Here is a 23,320-nt window from a genome sequence, read left to right as displayed (position 1 = left end):
CAAATTGCCAAAAACCCACAGGACTTATTGGAATTATTCAAGATCATAGCACTATCTCCCACTGACATCAAACAAGATTAGTGTGTCACTGGCAATGGATTCTGCTGTAGTTTTTTTAATTTCTACATGTTGACAAAACAAAACCAAGAGACAGACAGATTGTAGATTACAGCAAGTAAAGACTAAGGCTGTTTAAGAAAGTATATCTGAATAAATATGATAGATATGATGTATCTAAAAATATATATACATACAAACATATTTATGTTTCTTTGACATTAAAGGAAATAAACTTTTTTTAAAAGACCATAAATTTAAGCTGGAGAAAATCCACTTATAGAATACCATATTTGGGGGGAAGAAACTGGATATGAATAAAGTTAATAAATCTTAAAATAAATGGAAAAAAGAGACTGGATCCAGGAAATTCTATGAAACAAAAGGATCATATGGTCAGTACCATGAACAGCACCTAACACAAAGAAGCTCCTTAATGCATATTCATATGAAGAAGAATGAATGAATGACTATGAACTTGAATATATAGCATCATATTGAATCCAACATGTACACTTTTAATAGGTGGAGTCTAAATACATATATTTCTATTTTATTTTTTTTTATTTTATTTTATTTTTAAACTTTACAATATTGTATTAGTTTTGCCAAATATCGAAATGAATCCGCCACAGGTATACCCGCGTTCCCCAACCTGAACCCTCCTCCCTCCTCCCTCCCCTACCCTCCCTCTGGGTCGTCCCAGTGCACCAGCCCCAAGCATCCAGTACCGTGCATCGAACCTGGACTGGCGACTTGTTTCATACATGATATTATACATGTTTCAATGCTATTCTCCCAAATCTCCCCACCCTCTCCCTCTCCCACAGAGTCCATAAGACTGATCTATACATCGGTGTCTCTTTTGCAGTCTCGTACACAGGGTTATTGTTACCGTCTTTCTAAATTCCATATATATGCGTTAGTATACTGTATTGGTGTTTTTCTTTCTGGCTTACTTCACTCTGTATAATAGGTTCCAGTTTCATCCATCTTATTAGAACTGATTCAAATGTATTCTTTTTAATGGCTGAGTAATACTCCATTGTGTATATGTACCACAGCTTTCTTATCCATTCATCTGCTGATGGGCGTCTAGGTTGCTTCCATGTCCTGGCTATTATAAACAGTGCTGCAATGAACATTGGGGTACACGTGTCTCTTTCCCTTCTGGTTTCCTCAGTGTGTATGCCCAGCAGTGGGATTGCTGGATCATAAGGCAGTTCTATTTCCAGTTTTTTCTGAGCTGTTTCTTTTAATATAGCATCTATTGCTCTATTTTCTGAAAGCAAAAGCAAAATTGCTCATTGCAAAATGCCTTTAAAATATCAAGAATTAATGTATTAGTCACTCAGTCATGTCTGACTCTTTGTGACCCCATGGACTGTAGCCCACAAGGCTCCTCTGTCCATGGAATTCTCCATGCAAGAATACTGGAGTGGGTTGCCATTTCCTTCTCCAGGGAATCTTTCTGACCCAGGAACTGAAGCTGGGTTGTTCAGTTCAGGCAGAACGGATTGCAGGCAGATTATTTACTGTCTTAGCTACCAGCTGCTAAGTCACTTCAGTTGTGTCCAACTCTGTGTGACCCCATAGACGGCAGCCCACCAGGCTCCCCCATCCCTAGGATTCTCCAGATAAGAACACTGGAGTGGGTTGCCATTTCCTTCTCCAATGCATGAAAGTGAAAAGTGAAAGTGAAGTCACTCAGTTGTGTCTGACCCTCAGTGACCCCATGGACTGCAGCCTTCCAGGCTCTTCCATCCATGGGATTTTCCAGGCAAGAGTACTAGAGTGGGGTGCCATTGCCTTCTCTGCTTAGCTACCAGGGAAGCTAAGAATTAATAAGAAATGTAATGTAAACATAAAAGCAACAGAAAGATAAAACCACCAGCAAATATTTTTGTATCTATGCATAGGTATCATTTATACATATATATTTGGAACCATACAGATATCACTTTTATGTCTTCTTTTTATAACTTATTATTACACTATTGGAGAAGGAAATGGCAACTCACTCCAGTATTCTTGCCTGGGAAATCCCATGGATGGAGGAGACTGGTGGGCTATAGTCCAAGAGGCCTCAAAGAGTCGGAAATGACTGAGCAACTGAGCACACATTTTGCATTATTAGCAATTTTCAAGTCACTAAAATCCTTCAAAAATATAAATTTTAATGTCTTCATATTGTTCCAGGATATTAAAGTGTAATAATTGAATTATTGTGCTATTGATGTACGTTTGAATAATACATAACATAAAAATACTGGAGGGGGATTTTAAATGGCCTTGTCCATTAAACTTTTGTTCTATCTTTGATTGTTTCCTTATAATACATTTCTATATGTCAAAATTCATAGACTTAGATTTAGCATTTTTGATCCATAGTACCACATTGTTTTTCTGATAATTTGTATTATACCTACTTCCATCTAGTAGCTGTGAAAGTAATTATTTCACCACACTGGAATGTAGACATTTTAAGATCGCATTTACAGTTTCATATGTGAGTAGGAAACAGCAACCCACTTCAGTATTCTTGCCCGGAAAATCCATGGGCAGAGAAGCCTGGTAGACTACAGTCCATGGGGTCACCAAAGAGTTGAACACAAATGAGTATACACACACACACAGAGATCAAAATTGATATAATGCAAATTTTAATGCTGATTAGGTTTAACATATTTTTCTATGTTTATTTGCTATTTGTATTTCTTTTGGCATGTCTATCTCACATTACAGGAGTGAAGCTACCTCTTGCAACTCTCATAAGGATATCTTCAATAATTCCTTAGCATGATAACATCATGCTGCCTAAATGCTTCTACCAGAACTATCTTTCTGAAACTATATAAAAAGCTCTGAATCTCAAGGTTACCACATAAATATGAGTGAAACAATAGTGATCTACCTTAAAGATAATTGTAATAATTGTGCTCTTCCACAACACAATTATTTCACATTGTATTTTTTTTGATACTTTTTTTAATTTTTTTAACTTTACAACATTGTATTGGTTTTGCCATACATCAACATGAATCTGCCACAGGTATACACGTGTTCCCCATCCTGAACCCTCCTCTTTCTCCCTCCCCATACCATCCCTCTGGGTCGTCCCACACAACACAATTATTACAAAATAATTTGAGACTATAAATGTTTGAAAGACAAAGCTAATTCTATATATATATATCAAATTGTAGATATGGCAACAAATTCAAAATCACTGTAAACAATAGTGAACCTCAAGGCCTCTCATGGACAGTCACATCTTTAAACACACAAAAAAGATAGGTACTCTGAGTTACATGAAGTTTAAAAGCTCTGAACTAAATGGCTGTTTGGGGAGGCCTTACAAATAGCTGTGAAAAGAAGAGAAGGGAAAAGCAAAGGAGAAAAGGAAAGATATAAGCATCTGAATGCAGAGTTCCAAAGAATAGCAAGGAGAGATAAGAAAGCCTTCCTCAGTGATCAATGCAAAGAAATAGAGGAAAACAACAGAATGGAAAAGGCTAGATATCTCTTCAAGAAAATTAGAGATACCAAGGGAACATCTGCAAAGATGGGCTTGATAAAGGACAGAAATGGTATGGACCTAACAGAAGCAGAAGATTTTAAGAGGTGCCAAGAATACATAGAAGAACTGTACAAAAAAGATCTTCATGACCCAGATAATCACAATGGTGTGATCACTCACCTAGAGCCAACCATGCTGGAATGTGAAGTCAAGTGGGCCTTAGAAAGCATCACTACAAACAAAGCTAGTGGAGGTGATGGAATTCCAGTTGAGCTATTTCAAATCCTGGAAGATGATGCTGTGAAAGTGCTGCACTCAAAATGCCAGCAAATTTGGAAAACTCAGCAGTGGCCACAGGACTGGAAAAGGTCAGTGTTCATTCCAATCCCAAAGAAAGGCAATGCCAAAAAATGCTCAAACTACTGCACAATTGCACTCATCTCACACGCTTGTAAAGTAATGCTCAAAATTCTCCAAGCTAGGCTTCAACAATATGTGAACCATAAACTTCCAGATGTTCAAGCTGATTTTACAAAAGGCAGAGGAACCAAAGATCAAAATTGCCAACATCTGCTGGATCGTTGAAAAAGCAAGAGAGTTCCAGAAAAACATCTGTTTCTGTTTTATTGACTATGCCAAAGCCTTTGACTATGTGGATCACAATAAACTGTGGAAAATTCTTCAAGAGATGGGAATACCAGACCACCTGACCTGCCTCTTGAGAAATCTATATGCAAGTCAGGAATCAACAGTTACAACTGAACATGGAACAACAGACTGGTTCCAAATAGGAAAAGGAATACATTAAGGCTGTATATTGTCACCCTGCTTATTTAACTTATATGCAGAGTACATCATGAGAAACTCTGGGCTGGAAGAAGCACAAGTTAGAATCAAGATTGCCAGGAGAAATATCAATAACCTCAGCTATGCAGATGACACCACCCTTATGGCAGAAAGTGAAGAGAACTTAAAAGCCTCTTGATGAAAGTGAAAGAGGAGAGTGAAAAGTGAAGTGAAAGTGAAGTCGCTCAGTCATGTCCGACTCTTTGCAACCCTGTGGACTGTAGCCTACCAGGCTTCTCTGTCCTAGGGATTCTCCAGGCAAGAATACTGGAGTGGGTTGCCATTTCCTTTTCCAGGGGATCTTCCTGACTCAGGGATCGAACCTGGGTCTTCTGCATTGGAGGCAGATGCTTTAACCTCTGAGCCACCAGGGAAGCCTGGTGAAAAAGTTGGAGAGTGAAAAAGTTGGCTTAAATCTCAACATTCAGAAAATGAAGATCATGGCATCTGGTCCCATCACTTCATGGGAAATAGATGGGGAAACAGTGGAAACAGTGTCAGACTTTATTTTTTGGGGCTCCAAAATCATTGCAGATGGTGATTGCAGCCATGAAATTAAAAGATGCTTACTCCTTGCAAGGAAAGTTATGACCAACCTAGATAGCATATTGAAAAGCAGAGACATTACTTTGCCAACAAAAGTCCATCTAGTCAAGGCTATGGTTTTTCCAGTGATCATGTATGGATGTGAGAGTTGGACTATGAAGAAAGCTGAGCACTGAAGAATTGATGCTTTTGAACTGTGGTGTTGGAGAAGACTCTTGAGAATCCCTTGGACTGCAAGGAGATCGAACTAGTTAATTCTAAAGATCAATCCTGGTGTTCTTTGGAAGGACTGATGCTAAAGTTGAAACTCCAATACTTTTGACACCTCATGCGAAGAGTTGACTCACTGGAAAAGACTCTGATGCTGGGAGGGATTGAGGGCAGGAGGAGAAGGGAACGACAGAGGATGAGATGGCTGGATGGCATCACTGACTTGATGGACATGAGTTTGGGTGAACTCTGGGATTTGGTGATGGACAGGGATTTCTGGTGTGCTGCGATTCATGGGGTCACAAAGAGTCGGACACGACTGAGCGACTGAACTGAACTGATTACAGGATCAGATGTAGTTAGATTCAAGCAACTACAAAAGTTTATGGTCTGTCAGTATGGCCACTGGTATTTCTTTACACTTCTTCTGTTGTATTTTTTGAATTTACACTTTGGTTTTATAACACCGTTTCTTAGAAAAACATCCATATATTTTCTGCACATATGAATCAGCTTCTTCTCTATAAATAGCAAGTATTTAACAGCTATTATTTTCTTCTAAGATATCCATGGTAATATCATTTTTAAGTTCAGTGAGGTAACTGGTGGCCAGAAGCCAACTGGTCTTCCTCATAACCAACAAAAGACATATATCTTTGAAAAACAAAAATAAAAGTCTTCTATTAGGGCAATTTATAGCACCTACTTTCATATAACATACTAATAATGCTAAGAAAATATATTTCAAAGTGAGAGCTAAAGAAATTTTGAGATGATTATGACCTGAAATATCACTAAATATAACCAGAAAATCTGTGTCTAGATAATGACAGTATTTTCAGAAATCATCAAGACTGTTCTTTCTCAAAAGCCAAAGTCTGTCTTTTCCTAGACTTCAGGCAGAACTAGTTCAAAAGTTAACAGATGATTGCCCAAATAATATTTGAATTAAACCTAAAAGGAAACTCAGAATATATATCTTCATTCTCTGTAAGCTTGCTCTTTCTTCTTGATATTCCTTCATTTTTTCCTTTAGATTATAGAAATAAGATCTCAGCCAACTTCAGTGTTCAACTATGGAGATGCCCTCAACCAAATTAAACAGAAAAATCTTATTTATTAATTATGCCAAGCTTGCCATATTTCTTCTTCCCTTCATGCAAACTTATTTGCATTTCTGGGTATGTGCATTATTTGGTCTCTTTCTAGCCTTTTCCTCCTTTCTGTGATTAAGGGGAAAAAAATGAAGATTTATCAAATTGGTCTTTAATTACAGGAGACACAGTAAACAGGGAACAGAGTGAAGTAGAATAATCACAAATTTTAGAATAAGCATAAGACTGTGCTTAAATCCCTATTTTATCTTTAACATCTGTGTGGCTTTGTGCCATGTATCTAGCTCCAAGTTCATATAATACAATGAGGTGTATAATTCATTCATATGCTGGGACTGTTTTATGTAAAGCACCCAGCAGAAGGCTTATAAATAATAAGTAATCAATAAATGGCAACTGCCATCATCCTTACTGTGTTAGTAAGAGCAGTATAAGCCACTCACTCTTCACTGAGTATGCAGGAAAGCCCTGCCAATTGTGAATTGCTAACAAAAATATAACACTGATATAACTGGTTTTCAACAAAAAACCTTGTCATTTCTACTATTCTTATAAATTCACACCAGCCTTTTTTTCTGCACTAGATCTTATTCTTGGCCAAAGTCTTATATAGATATAGATATATACACAACACACACACACACACACACACACATATATATATAAAATGAAAGTATGAAAGTGAAAGTGAAGTCACTCAGTCATGTCCGACTCTTTGCGACCCCATGAACTGTAGCCTACCACACTCCTCCATCCACGGGATTTTCCAGGCAAGAGTACTGGAGTGGGTTGGCATTTCCTTCTCCAGAGGATCTTCCTGACCCAGGGATCAAACCAGTGTCTCCCACACTGTAGGCAGACGCTTTGCGGTCTGAGCCACCAGAGTCCATGTGAAAGTATATATAAATATATATATATACACACAAGATCAGAGTGTATACTTTTGTTTTAAAACAATACAGTGTATTTCAGTATATTTCATTCTGTTTATACCATATTTGTTTCAGGAACTGGAAAATTAAATGCAGTAATATTTCTCTATTTAACCCCCCATGACTTTTGAAAATTCTCATCTTTTTTCCTTGAAGCTATGGTCTTTAATAGCCTTTATAATGTCTTGAACCCCACACTCCACTTAAGCTTTTTTAAATGTTGCCATCGCACACCTACTTTTGAATTTGACAATATATCACCAATTTATTGTGGTTTTCAGGTTCCACTTCGATAAACAAAGCTTTATTTCTCCCACAGGATGCTCATTTTCTCCCTTCTTAGTTATTTGGCTTCAGAATTTAACTCTTTTCTTAACCATATCACATGATTCATTCAAATTTCCCGTAATATACATACTATCTTTAAATAACTTTTATTAATTCCAAAATATTAATTATTTTCCTCCTCTTTTCAATATAATGATATTTTTGGTATATTTGCACTTGGAGAATAGTTAACTTTGGCCTTAACAGGCCCATCCAAATTGTTACATTACTTCCTTCAGGTGATAAAAATTTATCTTATAAATTATATTTCCTGATAAGACATTAACATAAATAAATCCATAATATTAGAAGCTTTACAGAGATACTATTTAAAGTTTCTATAAAATTGAACCTTTAAATACATTTCACATATATAGAAATGTAGGACAAAAAGCAGTAGAGAAAAATAAACTTTTAGAGATGTCAGTATTAAAAATCATCAACCACAAGCAATTTTCATGTATGTCAAGAAAAAAAAAATATGCTATTATATTTGAGAATCAAGAACAGTTCTTTTTAATTGTTTAAAATAATTCATAGCCTGTTCTTTGAAAAGAATTTTAATAACTTTATAAACAAATGTCAGACATTTTAATTTTCAGTTGAGATGAAAAACAAAGACTCTAATGCTTGGATCTTGATGAAAAAAATGGCAATTAGCAGAAAAGTCCACCTACCAGACCTTTCCACATTTTTTGATATGACACTAACACTGACATTACAATGAGCTCTCATTAATATGGATTAATAAGTGACAATAACAACCTGAATTGAAATGAAAAATAAAGTGTGCTTGGAAATGTAAATCTCATAATAACCAAACTTTTGGTAACCAAGTATTTTTTTACTTTTTTAAAAAAAATCTGCTTTAATGGCATTCTCATTAGCAGCATATATGTTTTTCAAAGTGCCAAAATGCTCTTATGGAAATTAAATACGCTTCAAAACAATTTTGTTAGGCTCTTAAATTAATTACCTACTACTCCTTTATTTATCCATTTTTATTGAGGTATAATTTTCATACAACAAATTACAGACTTAAAATGTTTGGTTTGATAGGTTTGACAATTGCATGCTGCTGCTGCTGCTGCTGCTGCTAAGTCGCTTCAGTCGTGTCTGACTCTGTGCAACCCCATAGACGGCAGCCTACTAGCCTCCTCCGTCCATGGGATTTTCCAGGCAAGAGTACTGGAGTGGGTTGCCATTGCCTTCTCCGTGACAATTGCATACACAGCTGTAATTACCACACATAGAAAGATTTCACCACCAAGGAAGTTATCCTGTGTCCTTCTGGAGTCCATGTCCTCACCTCTGTACCAGACAACCACAGATTTGTTTCTATCACTATACATTAATTTTGCCTACTTTTGAACTTGATATAAATGGAATTATCCAATGTATTCTGTATTTGGTTTCTTCTGCTCTATACAATTTTAGGCCCAGTCCTGATTCAGAGCATGTGGTGACCTAAGCTGGTTTAAGTTACTACTTTAGATGAATAAAGTAATATAAAGACATACTTATTAGCAATGTATTTTTTATTGCTAGCAGCATTCATTTGTATATTCATACACAGCACGCTTATTTGTGCATTCATCTGTTGGTGGACATTTAGATTGTTTCCAGTTTTTGACTACTATAAATTAAGCTGGAACAGCTAGCAGTACAAGTGTGTAAGTTTTCCTGAAACATACATTTTTATTTCTTTTGGATAAATATTTAGTATTGTAATTGCTGGCTTATAGAGTAGATTTATACTTTTCCATTTATTTATTATATATATAAAATAAATATATATATAGGCTGCATTGTGAGGCATGTGGGATCTTAGTTCCCAGGCCAAAGATATAACCCATGACCCCTGCATTGGGAGTAGAGTCTTATCCACTGAACTCTCAGGGAAATACCTATACTTTTCTTTTTAAAGAATCTCCCAAACTGTTTTCCAATGCAATTGTACTATTTTACATTCCCTCAGTAAAGCATAAGAGTTTCATTGGTTCACATCATCTATAACATTTAATATGTCAGATTTTTAGTTTTGTTTCAATTTAGTTATTCTAGTGGGTATAAAATGTATCTCCATATGGTTTTAATATGAATTTACCTGATATTTAGTAACAATGAGCATCTGTTTATGTGCTTATCAACTACTTGTATATTTTTTCTGATATATTTGTTCAAGACTTTTGTCCATATTTTACTGGATTATTTTTCTTCATATCGAATTTTAAGAGTTCTTTGTAATACCTGTTTTTTCTAGGAACAAAAACTGATTCCAGCCCAGGTCAATACAAGCTCTGAATCAAGAATAGGCCTAAAATCTGCAGAAGCAATTCTGAAACATTAGACTTTGAATCAAAGGTTCTTGATGAAGAGATGAGTAATCTGGTATTTTAGACTCCATTAAGATGTGCCATTTTCTATCTGACCAAAAGGATCATGCTTCAGTCACATTTAAAATCAGCATCCCATCATTTAGAAAAGACTGCTTCAATCTAAGCAAATCAGAATGTGATTCTACAACTGACAACTCACCCAATTACTGATCACTAAGAAGGAGCACTTACAAAATACACAGTTCTGACCATAGCACCTTTTCTAATAAAGGCACTTACAGATAATTAATAGTATTAAGTGGTATCAGGGAGTGTGAACATATACACACGGGCTTCCTCTGAAAAGTATTAAAGCAGATGACAAAGAGTTTTGAAGAAATATGTACTAGACTTAGCTGTGATTTACTGATCAGGTTGGCTTCTGAGTCAGCACCTATTGGTGCAAGTAAAAGAGAAACCAGAAAGGTTTCCCTTTCTGGAGACTTTCTTTCAAAGCCTGATACTTTGGCTGGATACTGTGAAGAGAAGTCAAGAATTTGGAACTGATCTGTCTTTGATTTCTCTTTGGACTATCTAACATTCTAAATCTATGACTATCAAGTACAAAGTGTTTGGCTTAACAGTTTGTGTATAACCTTTAAGGATTAACAGTGGCTTTGTGCCAGAGCATCCACAAAATTGTCTGGTTCTCCATCTAATCAGTCAAGGCCACAGGCTTCTTGTAAATCCTGTCTCCCTGTTCTCTGCTGTTTTCTCCATTTAGTAGCCATCCCTTTCTGTTGCTCTAAGTTAATACACAATATTTCACTTCTTTAATCAAAACTGCTCATAGCAAAATATATAAGTTCACTTATTCTAAAGTGTAAATGAAGGGCCAATAACTTCAACATGAGTTAAACTTGACTCTTTCCTACCCACTTACCCTTTCCATTTTCCTGTGTACTGAACAAGTCAGTAAAACTAGTTAGTCCACAAAAATTTGTTGAGTACTTATCTGTTAGGTACTAGTGATGTTATAGTGAATAAAACAAACATGACACTTGCCATTGTAAGAGTTAAAGCCTGATAGGGAAGACCTTAAAAAATATTTACAAATAGCTAAATAAAAATTATAAGTATATCTAACATGGCAACATAAAGAACATGGTGTTGGAAGGCATATAAATGTAATGGGCCCTTGGTTTATGGGATCAAGGGAGGCTTCCCTGAAAACAAAAACATTTCAGTTGACACCTGAACTTAAGGAATTAGTAAGGCAGAGAACGGAGAGAAGAACATCTCAGAGAACAGCATGTGTCAAACATCCTTCAAGCTCTGGAATCCACAGGACTACTTTCCATTTTCCTCATCACAACTTTTATTCCTGCCCTCATCACCTTCTACACAGATTACTGCAATAACCTCATTAACAGTATGCCCTATAAAATGTTGAAAGAGTTCTTCATATAACATTGCTATAATGATGTCATCCCTTATTTAAAAATCTACAATGACTTTCATAAAGAAAAATGGTGAAATTAGAAGTTTTGCATTTTCAGCCCTCTTCAATCCAGACTAAACTTACTTCTCGTTAGTTTCCTATCAGACTTATCCACTCACTGTTTACTCAAAACAATTTCATTCTCAGGACTGAGTGTCTTTGTTCTCATCATTCACTTCATCCAAAAAAGTCTGAATTTTATGTTGAAGAAGGTTTATTGGCAAGATGTATAAGGAATCATTGGCCTCTTAGTAGAAAGCATGCCTATATATATATGTATATATATATTTTTTCTAACAGTAGTTATTTTCTAAATAACTAAACATGGGTTTATCGTTTGGTTACTGAAATATATCAAAATTGAAATTTCTAGTATGGAAAATTTATTGGGTATTTCATATGAATTTCAATATAATTTCTGTCTAAATATTTCCATGAGCATTAGCTAATGGTTGGTAGTTCCACTGTCTAAAACAAATGACTAATATAAATTAGTAGGAGACTATATTAAGGGATTGAGAAGGCAAAATTTGTTTAAAAGATCTAAAATGTATGTGATATATATGACCTTGTGATAAACCCAGAGCCTGAGCTTAGCGACAAAATTTTAGAAACTATAGAAGTGGCCCAGGTTCAGAGCTCTCATAAGGAATAATATCCTGCTGTTTATTGCCATGTGTAGAATAGAGAATAAGAAGAACATTAGCATCCCTATCTTGGAGAAGGCAATGGCACCCCACTCCAGTACTCTTGCCTGGAGAATCCCATGGATGGAGGAGCCTGATGGGTTGCTGTCCATGGGGTCGCTAAGAGTTGGATACGACTGAGCAACTTCACATTCACTTTTCACTTTCATGCATTGGAGAAGGAAATGGCAACCCACTCTAGTGTTCTTGCCTGGAGAATCCCAGGGATGGGGAAGCCTGGTGGGCTGCCGTCTATGGGGTCACACAGAGTCGGACACGACTGAAGTGACTTAGCAGCAGCAGCAGCAGCAGCAGCAGCATCCCTATCTAAAGGACTTCCAAATGTGTTCTAAATTTTTTTAAAATGAACAGGGCCTTGTTTGTTTTAAGGTAAAAACGAAAGAAAGAACACTTAAATCAGCTACCTACCATTGTTAGATAAGGAGTTACTGTTTTGTTTATGACAGAGAGGAAATACTTTTATATAACAAAGGAGAAAAGAAACAAGATTCTCTTTCTGAGATGGATAGGTAGGTACTATCATAAATCCTATGCTTTAAGCTGTCACTGATTTAAAATAAGTCATACTTGCCTCTCCATTACTTTTGCCTGGAAAATTCCATGGACTGAGAGGCTCCTCAGAGCCTGGTAGGCTACAGTCCATGGGGTTGCAAAGAGTCGGACACGACTGAGCGACTTCACTTTAAATATCAAAACTTTAAAATACTTGCCTCATATATGTCTAGATCACTCACATTTTAATTTGGAAATGACACGAAATAGTTCATAAATTTCAGAATTCTTGCTTAATATATATGGAACCAACCTTTTTAGGAAAAATAACACATAGTCAAACTTTTATTCCTAAGTATAGAAAAACCAAAAAGAAAAACTATATCTAGAAATCCAAACTGTTATGTACCATCATGAGTGACATAAAGTATAGGCACATGCTTTTAATGTCATTTCTGAAAATATGATGCTAGAGAATTAAGACAATGGGGAGCTGCTTCCAATGGGTACAAAGTTTCAGTTATAAAAGATTGAATAAATTCTAGAGATTTGCTATACAACATTGTGCCCGTAATTAACAATACTGTCCTGGGCTCCTGAAAATGTGTTAAGAGGATAGATTTCATGTTAAGTGATCTACCATAATCTTAAAAACAAGAGAGGAGTGGGGCTGAAAGAAACCCCAAATAGCAAATAAAATTTTTGTAATTCAGAAAGTTTCAGTGAATATATTTACTAAACATGTCACATATTTCATCAAGGATTTTTAATTGAATAAAAAAGTACCATGAAAACACATGTGGTTCTAAATTATTTCCTACCCTGAATTATTATGAAATATGTGAAGTATACAAAGCCAGTCATATGAAGGAAATCTTTATTGAATCTTGCCGATAAAGTCATGAGCCCCTTCATAACATATCCTCTCTTCACATACTATTTTTTAAATATGACTTTGAGAAATCAGTCATTCTAAGTGAGAGAATTACATATTTATTGACTAGAATGGTACTCTGTTGGATTTTAGTTTATTCACAGTATTAGAACACACCTACAGAATTTTGCCCCATTCACGTATTTTAATAAATAAATAATGTAAGAGTTTCCAACAGGAAGATTCTGAGTCACAGAAGCGGAAAAGTCTATGTCCAGAGTCCGGACTTATATGGAAATTTGCTGGTTTAGGTAATGGCTCTACTGTATTCTGACCCTGATACCTGGAAGAGTTCGTTAACTATTCTTTGCCTCAGCGGCTACATCAGTAAAATGAGAAGTAAACAGCATATATGGCATAGACTTTGGGGGGGGGATGAATAAGATGATGTAGGTAAAACGCATACAGAGTGCCCAATAAATATTTGCTCCACTGTATTTCATCATCACAGAACTCCAGAATTTTCAAAGTTTTTCAAATTTTACAAAATTCTCTTTTGTGGAGAGAAAGCCCTTTGAAATGGTCTCTTTGAAATGGTCCTGTAATTTCCTGTATTTTCAGACTTAAAACAACACCAACTTTGGTTTTGTTTTGGTTTGCCTCTTTGCTTTCTTGACGCAGTGATGGAACAGCAGGTGGTTAACCGTCAGGTTTTTTATGTTTTCATGTTCAAAAGAAAAGGAAAACAAAATTATCTCTTAGTATTAGAGACATTTCTCTTTTAAAGTTTGGAGAGGTCTAGTAACTTGTAAGGTACCACATATATTTCCTGATCATCAAGCAAATCAGTTAATATTTCATTTCTAAAGCAGGGGAGCAGACAGAAGTTAGGGATACATGTCAAGAGGATGACTGTCCACTGTTGGTCAGTAACCAGCATTTCCTTCACTCCACCAACGAAGTCAATTGCTGAATTAGAGCCCACTATGTTCCTTGTCTAGTCTCCTAAGCCGGGTGTACCATAAAGCAGAGAAAACAATGGTTTTAGGGAGCCAAACACAAGGATAAGGGAAACGCTTTCTGTCTGCTTGCTCTGTTAGTGCGAACTGCATAGGGCAGCCACTTCTGGCTCCACAGAGGAAAGAGAAGTCCAGTATTGCGATAGCTGTCACTGGTCTTTTCCATTTCCCAAGCTGAAATCAGAATCGAATGGAAACTAAAACCCTTGAGACCTTCCTACCCACCTGTGACTAAATGAGTCCAGTGAATAGAAAAGTCAGATGGCCCTGAAGTTAATGAGAATCTCAGAAGGCCACAATTCTATTGAAATAGATTTTGCTACCTCAGTTTTCCAAAATTGAACCAACTGATCCCTCCAATATTTTATCCCAAGACACGACTAGTTAATCTTGTGAGGGTCCATTATTAGAAGACAGCTGTCTAGTCCAAGGGTTCCCAAGATAGTCTCAAATCCTGTAACGGTCTGGATTTGCTCTGATTCCTTGTAGACCAGAACTCTTTTCTTAGATATTGATCACATCAAGCATCCATAGCTTTTCTAGCAGTTTATTCCTAAATCAATAGCCTGCCTACAGTAAGTCCTAAGGATGAATTATCACATTTATAGCTATTTTCCTTATCCCTTCATTTATATTTGTAAGCACTGTTCTGGTTAGACCACCTCCTGCTTTAAAATTTCATCAGCTCACTCAGCCATCACTCACCCTGTATTCTCCATTCTTGTCTTGGATTTTAAGTTCTTTTGAATTGCCACTGACCATATGAATTACCCTCCCCTGCTTCCATTTCTGTCTTTCTTGGCAGCTTGACCTCAATTTCTTTCTCCTCCCCCTCATTTACAGCATATCTCCATTGCTCTTCTGGCCAACCTCCATAGCACAATATTTTCTCCCTACTGTAGCTAAATCTAAATCTGCAGCTGTTTTAATATGGGATCTGTGGTTCTTTTTTGGTAGAATATTGCACATCCTGAATGACAATAATGCCCGATGCTACTGCAAAATTATGCAAGACTCCAGATGGATGGAACCTATTAACTTCCTATAAACTAATGCATTATGGATGTGGCACGACCCTTAACTGCAATACACAGTACCTGTACAGGGAAACCCCAGGTACCTTCAACCACTTAACAAGTCAGGACATTGCATCTCTTTCCTGCTGCTGCAGTGCTCTATAATTTTACCACTTACTTGCTCCCAAAGTAGCATCAAAGAACAAAGAGAAGATGTAATCTGCACAAAGTTCCCAAAGGTTGCCAATTTGGCTTGACTATCTATTCATTTTTCTAGGTTATGGGATTGTTCTTGGTGACTTTTGACAACATGAGAATGCTCCCCTCTACCTTTAATGATAATACGAGGGGCTCCATACTACCAGATACATGAAAACTCAGTGGAAAGGGTAAGCCGACCAATATATCAGGGTAAACCAAATCTTGTGATAAATACGTTTGCATTCTGGCAGCTTGCACAGCAGGGTTATTTGAAAGAGCGGCATTAAAGAGAATGAGTTCTGTTAAGGGCAGCCAAGAGCTAGATTTTGCTAGTTAAGCATTTTAAAGTAAAACAGAGGCAAATGGAAGCATTATTTTATACTGGGGAAAAAAAAAAAAAAAAGAAATAGGATTTAGAGTAAAAAGGAATTACTTTCAAGTATCGTCACTGCCCTTCACTAATTGAGTGATTCAAACTAGTTACTTGACCTCTCTGGATCTGTTTCCTCACCTGTAATCAGGGATAATACTTGGTTACATGCTTTTAGAAAAGATAATTTGATGTAAAGCACCTACGATGATACCTAACTTACAGCAGTTACTTCAATTTTTAAGGGTGGCAGGCGAACATAATTATATAGGGGCTGGCAGGAAAAAGTATAAAATGTCTTAGGAATGAAAGAGTAAGTGCTGAAGTTAGGCAAAAGCAAAAAGCGAAATAGCAAAAAGAAATTTTGTTCACCTTGCAAGTTTAAAAATATAAAAATAAAAGATCAATGAGCTGACAAGATCAGATGGCAAAAGACAAGCTAAGTAAGATAAGCTAAGAGAGACAGGAAAGGGTGAGAGAAAAGGGAAAGTAGCAAATAAATTAAAATGTCAAAAGACTGATATAAATGGAGGCTTGCCTTTCCAGTAAGGTATTCTAAGGACATTAGGGACTGTGAGAAAGAAGCTGAAGTCCTTCAGCTGACCTCGGTAGGAAGAGAGACAGGAAGAAAGCATAAGACCCCAGGGAGACAATGCAAGCTACACCTTAAACAGTCTGTCTGCAGCGGGCTTAAGCCTTCCAGTTTTGACGGCGTCCTTGGCTCACGCTAAGTGTACTAATGAGCAGAAGGGCACGGTGTTGAGAGCAGCGACTGCCGAGCTTACTGGTCAGGCAGGGGTTTTTCACTTCATAAATCAATTACAATCTGCTATATTGATTTCACAAAGTCAGCAGGACTTAAAAACTTAAGAGCAAAATATTTTTTTTATTATTTTTGAAAACACTGCAGTGTCTACAGCTTAGCACATTCGGTAGAAAGACAGATGGAGGCTTTGGTCATTCCATCCTAGCCTTCCCTCCCATGTCCCTCATCTCAGCATCAAAGAATCTGGAGCTGGCATAGTACCCTGGTGTATTATGCCAATAATCTCTCTCTCTGGTATCTGGGGCAGGGGCAGCCCCACCTAATATGTCTGTGTTAAGGTACTGTTGACTTTTGTATGGGTGCCCAGGCCTCTCCAGATGGAGCAAACAAGGGAAGGAATGAGAACCCTACCAGAAGGAAATGCATTTGTCATTAAGTAGTTATGGGACTGTTCTTCCCAACCATAGTAACATCTAAACGGGAGTTTTTAATCAGCCATTTCTTTTGGAAAACCCCGAAAATGAGAAAGTTGCTGAGGGGTCCATTCTGCCAGTCAACCCCAGATCTAGGGCCAAGAGCAGCAGTTCAAGTGGAGCGTATCAGGGATAGTTTACCTTTTATCCACAGCAAAAGAAGTTTTTCTCTGGATAAGAGTTTTAGGAAAAAATGCAACAGGAGAAAATAAACTGTGGGCCATACATATTAGTATGTTAATATAAAATAAGCTACTTAGTCACATACTAATTTCAGAAATAGTCATTCCAAAACAATATACCTTCTTAATAAAAAACAAAACTTTGTTTCAATTAACCTATTTACAAATTTCAGTAAAAACTCCTTGCTTTTTGTGGACACTTTAGAAAACACCATGATTACACCTAGAAGGAGAGAATCTTTCTGTGTGAGTCTTCACATCAGACACATAATATTGTTTACTCAGTGACACTAAATATAGGTTTTTATGATATCCTTTTATATATTTTTCCTAAATAAAATACTGTCTTTTCTGATAACATTTGGCATTTGAAAGTGTATGCCATTTTTTTCCTTAAAATATTCTGTGTATTGGCTGCTGCACTGGCTTTTAATTAACTCAGCTTTATTTATGAGAACATACTTCCTTTAACTTTTCCCATGAGCTCTGGGAAATACCTATGTGAAAATACTTATTAGTCCTCCCAAGATGCTGTTAGGAAATAGAACCTATAATACTAGAGAAATGTGATTTGAATTTACAAAGGTGTGTAGTGAGAATATTGACTCCCCCCACACTCCCCACCTCCCACTGTCCCTGTGCATTCTGGGATCTCTTGGCTGACATGTGGTCTAGTACACACATACATGCCAAAACTAAAACATCCTCAGAGGTCTTACTGCCTTTGTATAAACAGACAAAAGAAAATGGGTTGAAATTCCAAATGGTACATTCAGTGGAAAGAGAGAATACCTGATGTTTCAAATAACCAGAGATGTGCACTGATAAAGAGGGAGATGAAAGAGAAGCACCTCCATCCATCAGATCAGATCAGTCGCTCAGTCATGTCCGACTCTTTGCGACCCCATGAATCGTAGCACACTAGGCCTTCCTGTCCATCACTAACTCCCGGAGTTCATTCAGACTCACGTCCATCGAGTCAGTGATGCCATCCAGCCATCTCATCCTCTGTCGTCCCCTTCTCCTCCTGCCCTCAATCCCTCCCACCCTCAGAGTCTTTTCCAATGAGTCAACTCTTCGCATGAGGTGGCCAAAGTACTGGAGTTTCAGCTTTAGCATCAGTCCTTCCAAAGAACACCCAGGGCTGATCTCCTTCAGAATGGATTGGTTGGATCTCCTTGCAGTCCAAGGGACTCTCAAGAGTCTTCTCCAACACCACAGTTCAAAAGCATCAATTCTTCGGCACTCAGCCTTCTTCACAGTCCAACTCTCACATCCATACATGACCACAGGAAAAACCATAGCCTTGACTAGACGAACCTTTGTTGGCAAAGTAATGTCTCTGCTTTTGAATATGCTATCTAGGTTGGTCATAACTTTCCTTCCAAGGAGTAAGTGTCTTTTAATTTCATGGCTGCAGTCACCATCTGCAGTGATTTTGGAGCCCAGAAAAATAAAGTCTGACACTGTTTCCACTGTTTCCCCATCTATTTCCCATGAAGTGGTGGGACCGGATTCCATGATCTTCATTTTCTGAATGTTGAGCTTTAAGCCAACTTTTTCACTCTCCACTTTCACTTTCATCAAGAGGCTTTTTAGTTCCTCTTCACTTTCTGCCATAAGGGTGGTGTCATCTGCATATCTGAGGTTATTGATATTTCTCCCGGCAATCTTGATTCCAGTTTGTGTTTCTTCCAGTCCAGCATTTCACATGATGTACTCTGCATATAAGTTAAATAAACAGGGTGACAATATACAGCCTTGACGTACTCCTTTTCCTATTTGGAATCAGTCTGTTGTTCCATGTCCAGTTCTAACTGTTGCTTCCTGACCTGCATATAGGTTTCTCAAGAGGCAGGTCAGGTGGTCTGGTATTCCCATCTCTTTCAGAATTTTCCACAGTTTATTGTGATCCACACAGTGAAAGGCTTTGGCAGAGTCAATAAAGCAGAAATAGATGTTTTTCTGGAACTCTCTTGCTTTTTCTATGATCCAGTGGATGTTGGCAATTTGATCTCTGGTTCCTCTGCCTTTTCTAAAACCAGCTTGAACATCAGGAAGTTCACGGTTCACATATTGCTGAAGCCTAGCTTGGAGAATTTTGAGCATTACTTTACTAGCGTGTGAGATGAGTGCAATTGTGCGGTAGTTTGAGCATTCTTTGGCATTGCCTTTCTTTGGGATTGGAATGAACACTGACCTTTTCCAGTCCTGTGGCTACTGCTGAGTTTTCCAAATTTGCTGGCATATTGAGTGCTGCACTTTCACAGCATCATCTTTCAGGATTTGGAATAGCTCAACTGGAATTCCATCACCTCCACTAGCTCTGTTCGTAGTGATGCTTTCTAAAGCCCACTTGACTTCACATTCCAGGATGTCTGGCTGTAGGTGAGTGATCACACCATCATGATTATCTGGGTGGTGAAGATCTTTTTTGTACAGTTCTGTGTATTCTTGCTATCTCTTCTTAATATCTTCTGCTTCTGTTAGGTCCATATCATTTCTGTCCTTTATCGAGCTCATCTTTGCATGAAATGTTCCCTTGGTATCTGTGATTTTCTTGAAGAGATCCCTAGTCTTTCCCATTCTGTTGTTTTCCTCTATTTCTTTGCACTGATCGTGGAAGAAGGCTTTCTTTCTCTTCTTGCTATTCTTTGGAACTCTGCATTCAGATGTTTATATCTTTCCTTTTCTCCTTTGCTTTTCACTTCTCTTCTTTTCACAGCTATTTGTAAGGCCTCCTCAGACAGCCATTTTGCTTTTTTGCATTTCTTTTCCATGGGAATGGTCTTGATCCCTGTCTCCTGTACAATGTCACAAACCTCATTCCATAGTTCATCAGGCACTCTATCTATCAGATCTAGGCCCTTAAATCTATTTCTCACTTTCATTGTATAATCATAAGGGATTTGATTTAGGTCATACCTGAATGGTCTAATGGTTTTCCCTACTTTCTTAAATTTAAGTCTGAATTTGGCAATAAGGAGTTCATGGTCTGAGCCACAGTTGGCTCCTGGTCTTGTTTTTGCTGACTGTATAGAGCTTCTCCATCTTTGGCTGCAAAGAATATAATCAGAGTTCGGTGTTGACCATCTGGTGATGTCCATGTATAGAGTCTTCTCTTGTGTTGTTGGAAGAGGGTGTTTGTTATGACCAGTGCATTTTCTTGGCAAAACTTTATTAGTCTTTGCCCTGCTTCATTCCGTATTCCAATGCCAAATTTGCCTGTTATTCCAGGTGTTTCTTGACTTCCTACTTTTGCATTCCAGTCCCCTATAATGAAAAGGACATCTTTTTTGGGTGTTAGTTCTAAAAGGTCTTGTAGGTCTTCATAGAACCGTTCAACTTCAGCTTCTTCAGCATTACTGGTTGGGGCATAGACTTGGATTACTGTGATATTGAATGGTTTGTCTTGGAAACGAACAGAGATCATTCTGTCATTTTTGAGATTGCATCTAAGTACTGCATTTCGGACTCTTTTGTTGACCATGATGGCCACTCAATTTCTTCTGAGGAATTCCTGCCCACAGTAGTAGATATAATGGTCATCTGAGTTAAATTCACCCATTCCAGTCCATTTCAGTTTGCTGATTTCTAGAATATTGACATTCACTCTTGCCATCTCTTGTTTGACCACTTCCAATTTTCTTTGATTCATGGACCTGACATTCGAGGTTCCTATGCAATATTGCTCTTTATAGCATTGGACCTTGCTTCTATCACCAGTTACATCCACAGCTGGGTATTGTTTTTTGCTTTGGCTCCATCCCTTCATTCTTTCTGGAGTTATTTCTCCACTGATCTCCAGTAGCATATTGGGCACCTACTGACCTGGGGAGTTTCTCTTTCAGTATCCTATCATTTTGCCTTTTCATACTGTTCATGGGTTTCTCAAGGCAAGAATACTGAAGTGGTTTGCCATTCCCTTCTCTAGTGGACACATTCTGTCAAATATCTCCACCATGACCCGCCCGTCTTGGGTCGCCCCATGGGCATGGCTTAGTTTCACTGAGTTAGACAAGGCTGTGGTCTTAGTGTGATTATATTGACTAGTTTTCTGTGAGTACGGTTTCAGTGTGTTTGCCCTCTGATGCCCTCTTGCAACACCTACCGTCTTACTTGGGTTTCTCTTACCTTGGGCATGGGGTATCTCTTCATGGCTGCTGTCTAAAGCACTAGGAACAATGGTGGTACCCAGGTAAGACTGTTCGAGCCTTACTAAGGCAAGGTTGCAGGGTACCAGAACTAGAAAACCAGGATCACATTTTTTTTTTTTTTTTAGTTAAAAAAAAAAAAAAAACAGTGTCCAAAGAAAAAGAGGTTTGAATTCTATTCTAGGTCCTCTACTATCAAGATTCATAAACTTAAGCAGGTTGTTTCATCATAGACATATAAGAAAATATGAATTCTAAAATAGAGTGTCCCTAGATAATTCTTAAGGTCAGTACTCATGATTTTATTATGACTGTTTCATCTCATTAAGGGAATACTGCTACCTTCTCCAAGAAGTAACACTGTGTTACAATGAATCTACAGATCTGCGCTTGACGGAATAGACATAATCTCTTTATGAACGAAGTGCAGGTGGAAAGGAGTTAGTAATTCAAAAAAAAGCTCTTATAAAGTAATAGCTTGTCCCCTTTATAGAGAGTTTCAAGTATCTCAAAGTAATGTGTTCTTTTAATATTCCTTAGTTCTGTTGCGTGTGTGAGTGAAGTTGCGTGCGAAGTTGCATATACACACGCACATATATTGGGGGTGATTATTTAGATTTTTTTGGACAAACCTCACCCAACATACATGTTAGTTAATTGTCATCAAAGTCAGTTCCTGGAATAATAAGAATAATGTCATAAAAGATCTAATTTTAAAACAAATTATACCTAAAACTAATATAATGCTGTATGTCAATTATATATTAATAAAAAATATAGTCAGTATTTTTAGTCTAGTTAGGATCAAGGTGATAGTTGCATTCTTCATCTAAAAACTATGGCATTCATGAATTAAAAAGGAAAAAGTGATATCACTATTCTTAAACATATAATTATAAATGAGAACAAGGTATAGTACAATTTAATTTATGTGTCAGAGATTTCTACTTTCTACCCATTCACTCACTAATAGGTTAATTTTTATATTTTGATAAATGAAAAACCTTGTCAAAAAATAAATTCTGGTAAAATTTTACTGTTAAGATTTACTATCTTTAAAAAATATACTATTCTTGGGTTACAAAATAATTTCTGTTAAAAATAATAGCTAACATTTAGGTGCTTGCTATGTCCTAGACTCTGTGCTAAGCCCTTTGCATGCATTATGTCATTTAATTCTTAAACAATCCTGAAGGATAGATACTCTTATTACCTCAATTTTATAGTAGATGGTAACTGAGGCTTAAAGAAGCTAAATATCTTCTCCAATACCATGGAGTAAATGGCAGTATTAAGTCTCATCTCTTTACCATTAGAGACTGAGTTCTCAAGCCGCATTATTCTACCAGCAAATATTTACCCAGCACCTAACACATGCCAGGTATTATTCTAGGTTTTATCCACTACCAAAACTACTTTTTTATATCAAGATAATTTACTGACCAGAAATGAATGTACTTCAGAGAGTCACAACATCCTTTCAGAATGTGGTTTCATTTATTAGGATAGAGAAACAAAAAAATCCAAAAGGTAGTCGATCAACTTGACAGAGGAACACCAAGAAAACAGCAAATATTATTCTAAACATGCAAATACTATAAAATACAGTGATAAAGGGGGAACAAAAAGGAAGGTCAGAAGGCTAAGGAGTTAATTTGTTCTTGCATGGAGATGACAGATGAAATTGACCAAAT

General features: G+C 37.1%; 2 protein-coding genes and 1 non-coding gene across 5 annotated transcripts in view; 1 reads left to right on the top strand and 2 right to left on the bottom strand.

Moving 5' to 3' along the window:
• Nucleotides 1-23,320, bottom strand: part of CTNNA3 (catenin alpha 3) — a 1,912,303-nt gene that overhangs the window by 1,129,650 nt on the left and 759,333 nt on the right. The window lies entirely within an intron of this gene.
• Nucleotides 1-23,320, top strand: part of LRRTM3 (leucine rich repeat transmembrane neuronal 3) — a 209,681-nt gene that overhangs the window by 42,973 nt on the left and 143,388 nt on the right. The window lies entirely within an intron of this gene.
• TRNAW-CCA (transfer RNA tryptophan (anticodon CCA)) lies at nt 4,725-4,797 on the bottom strand. Its single transcript has one exon. It is a non-coding gene; the product is annotated as a tRNA-Trp (tRNA).

This window comes from Bos grunniens, chromosome 28, assembly GCF_055505025.1.
Source record: "Bos grunniens cultivar Pamir isolate PY7600 chromosome 28, Bosgru_T2T1.0, whole genome shotgun sequence".
NCBI classification, from domain to species: Eukaryota; Metazoa; Chordata; class Mammalia; order Artiodactyla; family Bovidae; genus Bos; species Bos grunniens.
This window is presented reverse-complemented; position numbering and strand designations above follow the sequence as displayed.